The following is a 15,509-nucleotide window of genomic DNA, read 5'->3' as shown; positions in this document are numbered from 1 at the left end:
GAGCGGCTTCTCAGCCGCATCAGTTGTCATTACAAGACAGCCGACCGGCGGCTATGGACACTGGTATCTGTGTGATGCCTCTAGCTGCAGGCATCACTCCGGTACAGCACTTTCCCAAAATATCGGTAAACTCCGGGGCCGTATTCCAATATATCTAGAAAAGTGCATATCGGCCCTCGATATATCGGCTTTGCCGATAATCAGTCGATCCCTAAACAAAACACTCCTAAAAGTTCACTAGTTAATAAAACCATATAATAGTGCATACGGTGTATAAAGTGCTTGATACGTGCAATCTACTAATACAGCCCTCAAAAATTCCACTCGCCTGCTCGCATTTTGCGAAAGGAATGATGAGGATGGCGAGTAAGGGCTGTGCTGTGCCTGCCCCCGCCGCCGCCGTTCACAGCCGCGCAGCCTGCATTCTCAGAAAAGGGTGGACCCGGGGCGCAGAGCAGTGCGCCCTGAGCCCACCCATTGTGTGACCATAGCGAATGAATATTCGCTATTGTCACACGGATCCTCCTTCTGGCCAATCAGGAAGCGGGTCCGAGACCCGCTTCCTGATTGGCCGAAAGGCGAACAATTGCCATTGGCCAAGGAGGAGGAGGACTCGGGAGACGCAGAGGATTGAGGAGAAGCCGCCGCTGGATCAGGTAAGTGCACGCTGGTCTCTCTGCACGCTGTGGTCAGTCTGCATTGAAAGGGGGCTGTCACGGATTCGACCACGCCCACGACGACTAGCTAACCGAGACGCGGTGAATCGTGACTTGGGGAGTATAAGGGGATAACAGATTAAAGGAAAATTCCTACTAAGTAATTAGATTGGCTGCAATACTTTCACAGCCTGCACTGCCTTTGGTCACCACTAGAGGGAGACTCCACTCCAATCCAGCTGGCTGACCACACACAGGCAGATATAAATCTTACATACAATCTGGTGCACTCTAAGGGTTGGGGAGCAGTCTAGAAATGACCACACACTACTAGGATTCCTCCAGCTATCCTACAAGCTAGAACCCCTGTGTTAATTACTCTTCCCACTGTCCACACACCCACACACCACAAACGATAGCCTGCCACCACCCAACAGTTTGTCCGCAGACTGGTCTGCTGGGACACCACACACACACAGATCTCCGTCTGGTGTACAATCTGCCAACACACAGTGCAATTGCATACAGATTGGCATGTAGCGTATTTCAAGCGATTTTAGGCACTAAAATGCAAAGAAAATCTCTCTAGAGGTATGAATCCTGGCTTAGTACACAGAAGTCACTTATTAATTTTATAATTTAATATCCCAAAAGTGGGCAGTGCATAAAAAATATATATACAAAGCAAAAACAGTTCCAAAAATACACAAAAGATAAAAAGACACACAATTGGCACTTTGCTATGAAAATAAAAGGGGATAAAACAGAAATAAACTTTACCTAAGGTTATCTCTTTGGCAGAAGCATACCGGAAATCGTGCGGGAACTCCCCAGTTCAGAACTGGCTTCAAGGAAGAACAATGTGCAAATCTCAGATCCCCAATTTATTGGAATATTGATGTGGGCTGGACTTTAGCCCTTAACGAATCAGCCACAAGGGGTTGCCCCCAGCTCAGCCCACCCGAAGTCCTGGGTTCTGAACTGACCAGAGTTGAATTTGCCCAGAATGGCGCTGACCGCTGGGCCAGGGATAGGAGTTCTGACACCAGCGCATCGGTCTGATTCCGACAGTATCAAACACTGCTTGCCTATCACAATCAGGCGCCATACCACGGTTTTGTGCAATTCTCCAGGACCCCACCCATGCCACAGTCACAAATTTATATGTATTCGTAGCCCCATACGTGAGCCACAAGAAGGAATTATTTTCATCTCTCTACCAATAATATTTTAACTTTTATGAGAGATAAAATACATTCCTTTGATCTGATAAAAGCAGCAACCGCTCACAGACGGTTTGGAACCTATTGTCACCCCCCTGCGGATTTCTGCAGCCAAAATGACTAGCAGTCTCCTTTTGAAGTTCCCGGAAGGTGACAATTTTTGTTCAATTGCATGGGGGACCTTAATTGGCAACCAGGTGTCAACCCTATCCCAGAGAGACCAGCTGTGTCCTTTCAAATGCTACCAACAGGACATGTGTGTGATACACTACATATTTCATATTTCGCTAACGCCAAGCTACCCTATATGCGACATTTACGTTACAGGGGCACGCTGTGGTCAGTCTGCATTGAAAGGGGGCACGCTGTGGTCAGTCTGCATTGAAAGGGGGCACGCTGTGGTCAGTCTGCATTGAAAGGGGGCACGCTGTGGTCAGTCTGCATTGAAAGGGGGCACGCTGTGGTCACTCTGCATTGAAAGGGGGCACGCTGTGGTCAGTCTGCATTGAAAGGGGGCACACTGTGGTCAGTCTGCATTGAAAGGGGGTACGCTGTGGTCAGTCTGCATTGAAAGGGGGGCACGCTGTGGGCACTCTGCATTGAAAGGAAGCCCTGTTTTATTTGCCTTAATGCCACACCTATACTCAGGGAAAGCACTTTTTTGCTTTTATGTTTACATTGATACTGTTAAAGTTGTTGTTAATATTTTTTGTAACTTAATTCTGAATAAAACATTTAACAGTGTAATTTTATGAGATATTTTACGAGGGCGTGTTTAGGGGTGGAGCAGGGTAGGGTTTGGGTGGGGCAACAAGTGGCGAGTAACTCTTAACCACTTGCCGACTGCCTAACGCCGATCTACGTCGGCAGTCAGCCCCTCACAGGCAAAGTGACGTAGGGCTACGTCACTAGCTTGTGAGGGTCTAGGGAGCGAGCGCGCGCCCCCGGAGGCGCGCTCCCCCGTGGTCACGGACCCCCCCCCCCGCGCGTGTGACCGGTGGACCCGATGTCCGCCGGTCACTCAGCGATCGGCGGGGGAGAGGGAGAATGTCAGGCAGCTTGTGTAAACAAGCCACCTGTCATTCTCCTTGCTGTTAGGATACTGATCACTCGGATCTAGTATGTAGATCCGTTGATCAGTGTCCATACAGCTCAAGCCCCAGCCAATCACAGTAGAAAGCACGCCCCTAGGGATACACACAGCCCCTCCCTCCCAAATAAAGTTAACCCCTTCACTACCAGTGTATTTTTACAGTAACAGCGCATATATATAGCACTGATTACTGTAGAAATGTCACTGGTAACCCCAAAAGTGTCAAAAATGTCAGTCACGGGTCCGATCTGTCCGCCCCAATGTCGCAGTACCGCAAAAAAAATCGCAGATCGCCGCCATTACACGTTAAAAAAAAAAAACAACAAAAATGACAGAAATCTTTCCCTTTGTTAGTAAACGCGATAACTTTTGCGCAAACCAATCAAAATACGCTTTTTGCGATTTTTTTTTTTTTACCAAACATAGGTAGCATAAAACAAATTGGCCGAAAAAGTAAAAAAATTTTGATTTTTAAATTTTTTTTGGGGGGAATTTCATATAAAAAAATGTGAAAAATATTGCTATTTTTGCAAAATTGACGCTCTTTTTTTGTTTATAGCGCGTGATCAAAAAATCGCACAGGTGATCAAATACCACCAAAAGAAAGCTCTGTTTGTGGGAAAAAAAGGACGCCAAATTCGTTTAGGTACAGCGTCGCACGACCGCGCAATTGTCCGTTAAAGTCACGCAGTGCCGAATCGCAAAATACCCCCTGGTCGGAATGGGGGTAAAATCTTCCGGGGCTTAAGTGGTTAAGGCCTGGCTAGTAGCTCATGACTTTTGAGCCCTGCACTAATATATTGTACAATAAAGTGTAAACAAAACACTTACAGTATAAGTCCCCGTTCACACTTTTGACAGGTCGCCGTAGGTCGCCTCCCATAGGGAAGCTGCGGACCCGTTCTAATAGGAGCGACACAAGTCGCTCCGACTTAGAAAAAGGGTCCGGAGCTTCTTTGGGGCGACCAGGAGTCGACCGCCATAGACTTCAATGTTATGAAGTCCGTGGCGGCCGCTCCGAGGTCGCGGCGCGCTATGTGAACGGGGCCTAAAGGTGCACTCATTAATAAATGTCCATAAAATGTATCAACAATTCATGATTATTTCTTCACATCCTAACGGTGCAAAACTTGGCAATGGGGTGCTAAAGTGTAGGGATGATCGAACGGTTCGGGTCGACCATCGGTTCGACCCGAACATTGGATGTTCGATATTCGGCCGAATACCGAACTTTTTGCGGCAAAAGTTCGGTATTCGGCCACCAGAACCGCCCAAAATGCACTGGGACAGGAACTGGGCTTTAAAAGCCCGTGATTGGCCCAGAAACGTCTGCAAAAGCCAATGAGGGGGCAGGAGTCTCCTAGGAACGTGATTGGAGTGACTACGGGGACCAGAGGCCAATCAGGAGTGAATACGCCCCACACTATATAAGATGGCCCCGCCTAACCCCTAGCACAGTTATCCAGAGCCTGTTGAAGAGAGTTGAAGCAGTTCTGTCTGACTCCTGCTTGCTACACTACATTTCCTACATATCGAGTGGTTCTAAAGCTCCATATAGCAGAATTGTATTTAGCTTACAGCCAGTGTAGTTAGATACAGCGATTGTGCTGGTTCTTAGAGTTAAAAAAAAAAAAAAAAAAAACTTAAGGGACAGTGTCAGTCTTCTGCTGTATGGAGCTTTCTATTTAGTGGAAAGGGATATCTAGTGTAGTTAGGGAACTTTGTACTACATTAGTTAGATTTGAAAATTTAGTTTCTGTAGGGAAAGTGTGAGGGTTCTGTTTAGTGAGCACGTGGCACAGTGCTGCTGTATCACAGCAGGTATACGTGCTTGCTAGGCAGCAAAATACAGTGACAACTTAACGCCTGTTGTTCAAAGCGTTAGGTGCACTGTACAAAAGCCTTTGCAACTGTGCGTGACACGCAACTGCTGTGCTGTATCCAGCGACAACTGTGGGTCGCATAGCAGTGTGCGTTTTTCACCGCACACAGTTGCCAACGCATCAGTGACAACCTAACGCCTGTTGTTCAAAGCGTTAGGTCCACTGTGCAAAAGGCTTTGCTACTGTGCGTGAACCGCAACTGCTGTGCTGTATCCAGCGACAACTGTGGGTCGCATAGCAGTGTGCGTTTTTCACCGCACACAGTTGCCAACGCATCATTGAGAAATATGCCTGGTAGACCAAGAAAAGGCATACGTGGCCCTGCTGCGGAAAGGGGCACAGCTTCTAGGGTGTCTAGAGGCAGGGGTGGACGTGGTGGTCAGTCCTCAGCCAGGCCACCATTTGGATTGTTCTCCGGCAGTGGCCAAGCTATACGTCCACAGTATGTACAGGAGGTGGTGGACTATATGAACAAACCCTCATCATCGGCATCATCTGCAACTACAGTGACCCAGGCAGAGAAAAGTGGTCAGTCTTCTGCAGTTGTCAGAACAAATACAGATGAGTCCATGTCCACCTCATGTCCTCCCTTAGACCCAATTTCAGACATGGCAGAGGAGTCAGCTGAGCTGTTTGACCACAGTGTCGGCCATCTACTCCAGCCTGATGCTCAGTCCTTTATGGAGTCTGATGTTGGGTCTGAGTTTGAGGAGGAGGCAGAGCAAACAAGAGGGGAGAGCAGACGGCCCGCTCCATCTAAGGCCGCACCTGTTGTCTCCCAGGCCAGGCCTGATGCTCAGTCTTTGATAGAATCAGATGTTGGGTCTGAGGTTGAGGAGGAGGCAGAGCAAACAAGAGGGGAGAGCAGACGGCCCGCTCCATCTAAGGCTGCACCTGTTGTCTCCCAGGCCAGGCCTGATGCTCAGTCTTTGATGGAGTCAGATGTTGGGTCTGAGGTTGAGGAGGAGGCAGAGCAAGCAAGAGGGGAGAGCAGACGGCCTACTCCATCTAAGGCCGCACCTGTTGTCTCCCGGGCCACTATACACACCTCATCTTGCTGGGCCTTTTTTGAGACATCCCATGCAGATAAAACAGTTGCGATCTGCAAGATTTGTAAGAAGGGTATAAAACGTGGCAAAAATGTCAACCACCTGGGTACAAGCTGCCTAAACAGGCATTTGACAACCCACCACTCGGCCCGTTGGCAGGAGCATTTAAAGAACCCACAAAAGGGCCAAAGATTGGTCAGTCGGCCTCCTAGTTCTCCTCGCCCTCCTCCTCATGCTCCATCTGCTCCACCTGCTCCACCTGCACATCAGTCTGTTCCTGGCCCTGCTATAGTCACTCGTCACCTGTTGGCAGCCTCCACTGGCAGGGATGATGATATAGCAGGCAGTGTCGCATCTACCTCCAGCACACCACCAGCTGTAACATCTAGATGCCAAATTTCGATTCCACACATGCTGGAACGAAAAAAAATGTATACTCCCCGCCACCCACATGCCCAGCGTCTAAACAGTAGTTTGGCTAAACTACTGGCTCTGCAACTATTACCATTTAACCTGGTAGAGTCTGCTCCCTTCCGTGACTTCGCAAAATGTGCAGTTCCACAGTGGCAGGTGCCAAGTCGGCATTACTTTTCCCGTAAGGCCCTGCCATCCCTATACCAACATGTGGAAGGCAATGTAGTGTCGTCCCTGGCCAAGTCAGTCAGCCGTAAGATACACTTGACGGCTGACACTTGGTCAAGCAAACATGGGCAGGGACGGTACATTTCTGTCACTGCTCACTGGGTGACACTGCTTGCCAGTGGAAGGGATTGTAGCCAGGGCTCGGTGCTGCAGCCAGTGTTGCCCCCACGTCTGCAAACAGCTGGTGGTGTCGCTGATCCGGGTAGATCGATCACTTCTACCCCCTCCTGCTCCTCCTCCTCTACCTCCTCCATGCCCTCCTCTGCAGAATGGTCCTTTGAATATGATGAGATACCACGTAAACGTTCAAAGGGCTATTCTATGTCTCAGGCCAAAAGGTGTCACGCAGTGCTGCAGCTTGTGTGTCTAGGGGACAGGCAGCACACTGCCCCTCAGATTCTTGGGGCTCTGCAGGCACAGGCCCAGAGGTGGTTGACACCACGCCAGCTGCAGCCAGGGATGGTGGTTACTGATAATGGGTCAAACCTCCTGGCCGCCCTTCGTCAGGGAAAGTTAACCCATGTGCCATGCCTGGCGCATGTCCTGAATCTCGTGGTACAGCGGTTTTTGAACTCGTACCCGGGAATGCAGGATGTGCTAAGGATGGCAAGAAGGGTGTGCAGTCACTTCAGGCGGTCGTACAGTGCCACTGCACGTTTGGCCGAAGTGCAGCGCGAGTTTCACCTGCCGGTACACCGCCTCATCTGTGACATGCCCACCCGCTGGAACTCCACCTTGGCTATGCTGCAGCGCCTGTACACGCAGCAGAGGGCCCTCAATGAATACCTATGCGAGTACGGCACCAGCACTGGCTCTGCGCGCCTGGGCTTCTTTTCACCACGGCAGTGGCTTTTGATTAAGGATGCATGCGCTGTCCTCTCGCCATTTGAGGAGGCCACAAGGATGGTCAGCCGGGACAGCGCATGCATCAGTGACACCCTACCGGTACTGTTTTTGTTGGAGCACACTCTGCGTGGCATTATGGACAGGGCACTGGAGGCAGAGCAGCAGGAGGAAGAGGAGGACTTCCTTGCCTCTCAAGGCCCCCTTTATCCTGAGAATCCTGACCCCATTATGCCTAGCTCCCAGAGGCCCGAGCAGGATCCAGGGGTGGAAGAGGAGGAGGAGGACGATTCTGCGGGAACTTTTGCAGGGTTTGAGGAGGAGGAGGAGGAAGACATGCGGCAATCTGCAAGGCCTAGTTTGACTCCCTCGGGACACTTTGGAGTAGTACGTGGCTGGGAGGAGGAGGAGCCCGTTGAAGATAATGTCGTTATGAGTGACCCCGAGGAGTCAGCTTCTCAGGCCTTCGCTAATTTGCGACGCATGGGAAACATCATGCTCCAGAGCCTGCGAAAGGACCCCAGAATCAAGGCCATTAAAGAGACTAACCACTATTGGTTGGCCACCCTACTTGACCCCCGGTACAAGTGTAAAGTCTCGGAGCTTTTCCCATCCACCCATAGAGTCCACAGGATCAAATCCCTTGAGGACAGTCTCAAGAGGAATCTGGTGAACATGTTCCCCGACTCCCGTAGGGTGCAGGGGCGGGGACAACCTACCATGGATTCTACTGGTGGTCACGAGAGGAGCGTTGGAGAAGGCGTGCGGTTGACGGATGCCTTTCGGTCTTTTTTTAGTCCTCACCGCCCAGGCCTCTCAGCTGCCACATCGCATCGACAGCGTCTGCATCACATGGTGGACGATTACGTGAGGGCACAAAGTGACACAGAGGGCTTTTCATGTGACGAATCCGATCCACTGGCATACTGGGTCTTAAGATTAGACCACTGGCCAGAACTGGCCCAGTATGCCATGGAGTTGTTGGCCTGCCCTGCTTCCAGTGTCCTATCGGAACGGGCATTCAGCGCAGCAGGAGGATTCGTCACAGACCATCGAACTAGACTCTCCACCGACTCAGTCGACCGTTTGACATTCATTAAGATGAATCAGTCGTGGATATCAAGCTTTGATGCACCTGATGCAGACCTTGTAGACTAGGCTATCGTTGTGCCTCAGTTTAAGCCTGGACCATGGTGCCACCCTCAAACCCTCCTCTCATTCTCTTTACGTTCACAGAACCTCATTTTGGTTATGACAAAAACGTCAATGTTTGCGCACCTGTTCCACAGGTGCACACCTTTACAATTTTTGGGCCTCCTTCAACACCAGCTCTTTGGGGTTAAGGTGGGGAGGCTATGCTAAAACAAAAACGACAATGTTTGCGCACCTGTTCCACAGGTGCACACCTTTACAATTTTTGGGCCTCCTTCAACACCAGCTCTTTGGGGTTAAGGTGGGGAGGCTATGCTAAAACAAAAACGACAATGTTTGCGCACCTGTTCCACAGGTGCACACCTTTACAATTTTTGGGCCTCCTTCAACACCAGCTCTTTGGGGTTAAGGTGGGGAGGCTATGCTAAAACAAAAACGACAATGTTTGCGCACCTGTTCCACAGGTGCACACCTTTACAATTTTTGGGCCTCCTTCAACGCCAGCTCTTTGGGGTTAAGGTGGGGAGGCTATGCTAAAACAAAAACGACAATGTTTGCGCACCTGTTCCACAGGTGCACACCTTTACAATTTTTGGGCCTCCTTCAACACCAGCTCTTTGGGGTTAAGGTGGGGAGGCTATGCTAAACAAAAACGACAATGTTTGCGCACCTGTTCCACAGGTGCACACCTTTACAATTTTTGGGCCTCCTTCAACACCAGCTCTTTGGGGTTAAGGTGGGGAGGCTATGCTAAACAAAAACTACCATGTTTGCGAACCTGTTCCACAGGTGCACACCTTTACAATTTTTGGGCCTCCTTCAACACCAGCTCTTTGGGGTTAAGGTGGGGAGGCTATGCTAAACAAAAACTACCATGTTTGCGAACCTGTTCCACAGGTGCACACCTTTACAATTTTTGGGCCTCCTTCAAAGCCAGCTCTTTGGGGTTATGGTGGGGAGGCTCCGCCAACACCAAAACTACCATGTTTGCGCACCTGTTCCACAGGTGCACACCTTCATAATTTTTACGCCTTCTTCAACACCAGCTCTTTGGGCTTACAGTGGTATGGCTCCGCCAACACCCAAACAACAATTTTTGCGCACCTGTCACACAGATGCATATCATTGTAATTTTTTTCCTTACAAAGGCAATTATTGCTTTCATTACCAGCACTTTCATAGGGATATGGTGTCAAGGCATCGTCCGCACCACCAAATGCCCAATTTTTAAGCATCCTTTACTTCTATTCAAAGTCAAGAGACAACAGTATTCATCCAAAACATCTCTAATCTTGTTCACTCTGCACTACATTGTGGCCCCTACCCCTAACCCTCAATGTATCCGTGCATATATGTCTGTTTCTTGTGAGATTTCAAGTTAAAGTGCACCAAACACCATTTTACATGAAATAAAGTGCAATTACATACATCTTTGGACTTCTTGAAACATTTGGTAATAAAAGCCCCATTGTGGAAATACACCCGTTAATTATATGCACATTTAAAGAGACAGCACCTTTTTCCAAAAAAACCTCTAATCTTGTTCCCAGTGCACTGCATTATGTCCCCATCATACACATTGGCTGAGCCGTTGATTAGGAGCAAAAGAAAGGTGCGGTTAAGCAAAAAAGTCATTTTTGAAGGTTTGGTATGCTGTAATTCTGGTTCTGGACATGCTACAGAGCTGAAACTTCACAGGTACAACTTTTAGACCCCCCAGACACTAAATCCAAAGAAATCTCTTTTTTTTTTTTTTTTTTTATTTTTTCAATAATTGGCTATCTATCAAAAACGACAATTTTTAAGAACTTTTTTTTGTGTGATTAATAGTCCCTGGGGCATGACCCAGAACCCTAGGCACTTTTTAGGGGCATTTATTGGGTTTTAGGGCTTAAAAATGGTGTTTTTTGATTACAGAAGTTCGGGTCCCATTGATTTCAATGGGGTTCTGAAATCCGAACCGAACTTTCGTGAAGTTCGGGTGTTCTGGTCGAACCGAACTTTTCAAAAGTTCGATCATCCCTACTAAAGTGCTCGTGATCCCTCCACCACGTAAAGATGGCCTCTCACCTCAAGGTTAGACTTGTGTTTCACCACAAGGTCTTAGAAGCTGTTCCCTTGGGAGGGATAATATAGGCCACACCACCGTATCTGGAGCCGTTCCTTTAAATCACATAGACTGCTGGGCTACTCTCCTCTACTCTGACTATCACCACATTCAAGTATGCTTGATAAAAGAGGGAGATATCCAGTGCTCTCTGCTTAAAAACAGTTTATTGATAATTGAACTACATAGGTACACTCTCAAAATCGGCATATCCGCTGTGCGGGCTTTCATCGCATGCAGTGCTTAAAGTGAGTCGGTATGCACCGGTACTCAGTACCGCCACTTCCAAATATGGCTCTTGAGCATACCGCCACCTCTCCGTGCGCCTTAGCGTACCAGTATGCTCATTTTGGACATCTGCACCCTCAATTGCCCCCCCAAGAATATTTCCCACTCCAGAGCCAGACCAGTCAGCACCAGTGAGTCCCCCTGCTCCGGAGTCCCAGCCCAGGCCATGGGGGGTGCTCTGTGGGGACCCTGATGTGGGGGGGCTACAAAATTTATAGGCTGTAATAGAGTACCGGCACCTCTTTTGGGCCACTTAAAGCACTGATCACATGTCTGTATTATTCGTGGGAGCTGACCGCCGACTCCCGTATCTCTGGAAGTCTCCGCCCCCGAGGCTAGTGAACTTTTATGAGTGTTTTTTCATATTGTATGTTGCACATTTTTAAAGCACCTTATACATTGTATCCACTTTTACTATTTGGCTGATTTTTTGCACAAGAGTAACAAGTATTATTACTATGGCTACCAGTAAACTTATTAAAGCATTTCTAACAAACCTCATGTAGCACTGCCCCCTAGGAGGCTGCTGAGAATTGCACCTTCTAGATTGCCCTGGATTACCCTTTGCAACTGGTAGCAGACAAATAGCATTTTAAGTACTTGGCTCAGTCAAACAGTCCAGGGGATGTTGGTTTTTGTGTTTAATTTTAGAACTGGGATGGGAGAAGGGATGAGTGGGATACTCCAACTTGAACTATGCACAATCCTGAGGACAACTGACTGCAGTGTGTGCGGCAAGGCCGCTGCTTCACCTTGCCGCTGAAGTGAAAATAAGGAATATGAACTATTGTTTAGGTTACTCTTCAGGGTCTAACTTGGCACCCCCTTTCTCGCTTGCTGTGTGTGCAGACCTCCTGTCCACTGACACCCTACTGGAGTGGTCCCCTCCCTGGGCAGACCCCCGGCAAGCTTCCCGGTACTCACGGACCCTGTTTTTCCCTGGGTCGCTCTACCTCAAACTCCCTTGTCAGCATCCACTGGACCTCCTGGGTCAGCACCACACTTCTGGTCCACAAGGCCGGCCGCCTGTGACCAGCTTCCTCAGCAACAGGAGGAGAGACAGCCGTCACCCTTCCTCCTGGGACCTGGCTTCCCGCCCAAAGATCACCCTGTCACATGTGCCCCCGGCTTTTATAACATATCCCAGGATGCACCACTGTTGTGCCAACCCACTGGGATAGACCTAAAAGCCTGTGTGTCACTGGCTGGGTTTCCTCCACTGTCCAACAGGCTCCCCTACTGGATACAGTGGAGACACTCCCTCAGCCCAGATGAATCACACACGGACACATGCAACAGGCAAAACTAACAATCAGGCTCCCCTGATAAGCAGATGGAGCTGCTAAGCTTTTATCTGCCTAGCACCTACCTAGGAGGGTGCTACAATCATATTGGTGAATATTCCCAGCTTCGGCTGTGCATTGACCATTCAGCTTCCAGGTGTGACTGGAGCAGAGCTAGCAGATCTCAGATGTCCTTTACTTCCATCATGCGTTGACCCAACAGCTTCCATGCTTCCACTATGCGTTGACCCAACAGCTTCCAGGTATGTGTTGGGAGCAGGGCTGCAGTCCAACCATCTTCTGCCTTGCGCAGGCCTGACAGCTTCCAGGTGTGTCAGCAGCAGGGCTGGAGTTCTTCCCTCTAATTTCTCTGGTCAGTTTTTTAGCTTTAACAGGTCCTGAGGGTCTACTGTACTCAACCAAGAGTTTGTGTGGTCAACAGCTCGCTTTACTCTGGAGTGGTGTATCCAGGGGGTCACCTTGGCCGCCCTAATGGCTGTGGGGGTTGAAAGTAGAACAGTATAAGGACCCTTCCATTTTTGCCCTAAGGTGGTTGTGTTCCACTCTTTCACCCATACTGTATCCTGGCACAAAGGGATGGACTGGGTTTGACATATTTATGGGGAGTTTTTCCTTGACCCATTTCCCTATGTCCTGCATAGTCTCCCCTCATTTCTGTAACCGTTCATGGTCCAACCCCCCCCCCCCAATCTGGTATAAAAGTCTCCCTTGATGTCTTATGATGGGTGGGGGCCTCCCATATAGTACTTCAAAAGGGGACAATTTTGTCCTCTTTGTTGGAGTACTCCCAATTCTCAGCAGAGCAATGGGCACCATCAAGGTCCACTTCATTTTGGTTTCCAGACAGTTTGGCCAGTTGGGTGCGATTGGGTTTGACCCGATTTTAGGGTGCGATTCATCCTTTCCACTTTTCCAGAGCTTTGAGGTCGATACGCGGTATGTGGTTTCCAAGTGATCTTGAGTGCTGTTGCTAATTCCTGGAGGCACTTGTGAACAAAGGCTGGGTCGTTGTCTGAGCCTATGGATGAGGGGATTCCATATCTGGGGTTTAATTTCATGCAGCAGGTATTTGACCACTTATTTTGTAGTTTGTGTGGGCCAGGCCTCTACCCAGCCTGAATATGTGCAGGATATTTGTATCCTCCTGTGGTAGGCCTGACAGTGAAGGCAACCGGTAATTCTTCCATCGGTGATGCTCCTACAGCTTGTATTCCGGAAGTTGGTACAGGCCCTTGTTTGTGGTTGTTTCAGGCACATTCTATGCATCCATAGGCGTGCGCACAGGGTGTGCCGGGTATGCCTGGGCACACCCTAATCACCTAGGGCACATTAGCATTATCGCTCTGTTTGGCAGTGAGGAGATGGGAAAGATCTCCCTCTGAGTTGCTCTGCCTGCGCACTTCTATTTCACTGTGCCAGCAGGGAGAGTAATTTACCGGGGCCATATACATGTAGGCACACACACATGGGTATTGAAACTTTGGGGTGCACACCCTAATGCAATAGGCTGCGCACACCTATGTATGCATCTACTGGCTGGAGCTTGTGCCAGTGTGGGTAACTGGGGAATATAAAAATGTCTCTAGGGCCTTTTTCAATGGCTGTTTTGTCCATGGGTGTTTCCCTGTGGAATTCTGTCAGCTGGGATGACAATTCTTCCGCCCTGCAGCTGGTACAACCGGTCTTCCCTGTACTTCCCAGGTTCAGTCTCTATCCATTCTTGTTTTGCCTTTTTGTGCAGTTTGGACAGGCGTCAAGTCCTAGGGAAAAAAGTGTGGGCACTCACCCAAGATCCCCACCCCCCGACATTGCAAAAAAGTACCTAAAATGCCCGTATACTGTAATAAACAGTGCAAATATCAACATTTAAACTATAAACATGTAGATAGTGCTATAAAGTCAAAAACCATATTTCTCCATTTTACACAAAGGTCAGGTTAATATAACCCAGCCAGCAAAGAGTTCCTCCTTACATCAGAGTCTGCAGGATTCCCCCCTACAGTGCAAGGAAACTCTGACATGAAGGGGAATGCTGCAGATCATGATCTAAAGAGGAACTCTGATATAAGGGGGGCATAGGCGGCGGCTCTGGTGACCAGAGACCACCTTATATCAGTCCACAGCGTTTCCCTTTACATCAGAGTCTGCAGTACTGCCCCCTTGAGGACTGCTGGATATTGTACTCTCGGGTCCCCCTGGGTTACCGTTAGCAATACCGGCATTCACAATTTAACACTTTTACTTCTTGGCTCAGTCAATGATCAGTCCCGGGGTATGTATTTGTTTTTGGTCTTTTGTTTTAACCACTTCCCGCCCGCCCTATTGCAAAATGACGGCGGGAATGTGGTTGAGTTATCCTGACCGGACGTCATATGACGGCGGCCAGGATAACAAGCTGCTGCGCGCTCCTGAGAGCGCGCACCGCAGCGATCGGGCATGTAATGTGTCCCTCGGACACAGCGCATACCCGATCAGGGTAAACAGCCAATAAAATTGGCTGTTTACCACGTGATCGGCTGTGTCCAATCACAGCCGGTCACAATAACATTGCAGGAGCCGGCGGTTAGGATGACAGGCTGCTGCGCGCTCCCGAGAGCGCGCACCGCTGCGATCGGGCATATAATGTGTCCCTCGGACACAGCGCATACCCGATCAGGGTAAACAGCCAATAAAATTGGCTGTTTACCATGTGATCGGCTGTGTCCAATCACAGCCGGTCACAACAATAACAATGGAAAGCTGATAGTACTGATCTAAGCTGTTCTCCTCACACACACCGATCGTGTGAGGAGAATAGCAGAGATCAGTGATCAGTGAGTACATTTACTGTGTAATTGTAGTAAAAAGTGCACTACACAGCCCCCCCCCCCCCCAATAAAGAGGACCTGTCACCAGTGTCACTCACAGCCCATCTGGATCTGTCAGAACATCTGGATCTGTGGATCTATCATCATATCTGGAACATCTAAAAACCCGCCAGTACCCATCAGTACCACCAGTACCCGCCAGTACCCACCAGTACCCACCAGTACCCGCCAGTACCCGCCAGTACCGCCAATACCGCCAGTACCCACCAGTACCGCCAATACCGTCAATACCCACCAGTACCGCCAATACCCACCAGTACCGCCAATACCCACCAGTACTGTCAGTACCGCCAGGACCCATCAGTACCAATCAGTACCGCCAGTACCAATCAGTACCGCCAGTACCAATCAGTACCGCCAGTATGGCCAAAAGGTTTTTCACAGCACAGGAGGCATTTGAAA

This window comes from Pelophylax lessonae (assembly GCF_965119305.1).
Source record: "Pelophylax lessonae genome assembly, chromosome: 5".
NCBI lineage: Eukaryota > Metazoa > Chordata > Amphibia > Anura > Ranidae > Pelophylax > Pelophylax lessonae.
This window is presented reverse-complemented; position numbering follows the sequence as displayed.